Here is a 783-nt window from a genome sequence, read left to right as displayed (position 1 = left end):
GGGGCAGAGACCGATCGACTAGTATATGTTTGGGGAAGGAGAGAGACCTAGCTATGTACTGAGGGAGATCGATCGACATCCATGAATATGTGTATCAGAGGAATAAGGTTGGGAGAAAGACAAAAGTAGAGTGTCGGAGGGTTGGTGGTGGAGTGGCGTCTCACAAATTGTGGGAGAGGCCTGCTAGACAAACGGAGGGTACAAGTGCATTATCAATAAGAGAGGGCGGGGGATGTCTGTCTGTCTATGCACGTGCATGTGAGAGACATGTCGGGAGGTATGCAAGGATGATGAGGGGAGGCAATATGGTTGTGGTAAGCATACATAACTACATAGGAAGATCAATCGTCGTGTGTCTGAGAAAGGGAGAGACATAACTAGCGAGGTAAGTGTATCGGTGTGTGGGGAAAACGAATTATAGTCAACCTGGCTATATGTAGGGAGATCGGTATGTATACATGCATGCATGTGTTAGAAGCAAATAAGGTCCGGAGAAACATATAGGGGAGAGGGGTGCAGCTAGGAGGTGGTGCGAGAGGCCTACCATGTCGAGGGGGGAGGAGTGTGCGAGTATGAGATCAATGAAAAGAGAGGCGGGTGTGTGCACCTGCGTGGAGCCGTATTGGACATAGGGGGGCATGGACGGTGAGAATAGAAGAGGGGAAGTATATATGTGTTTGTGGTAGGCACACTTGGCTAGAGAGGTATATCGACCGGTGTGTGCCGGAAATAAGGAGTCGGGGGCCTACACACACCGCGGGCGAACGACCTAAAGAGAAGTAA

Source organism: Triticum dicoccoides, chromosome 2B (assembly GCF_002162155.2).
Source record: "Triticum dicoccoides isolate Atlit2015 ecotype Zavitan chromosome 2B, WEW_v2.0, whole genome shotgun sequence".
Classification (NCBI taxonomy): Eukaryota; Viridiplantae; Streptophyta; class Magnoliopsida; order Poales; family Poaceae; genus Triticum; species Triticum dicoccoides.
This window is presented reverse-complemented; position numbering follows the sequence as displayed.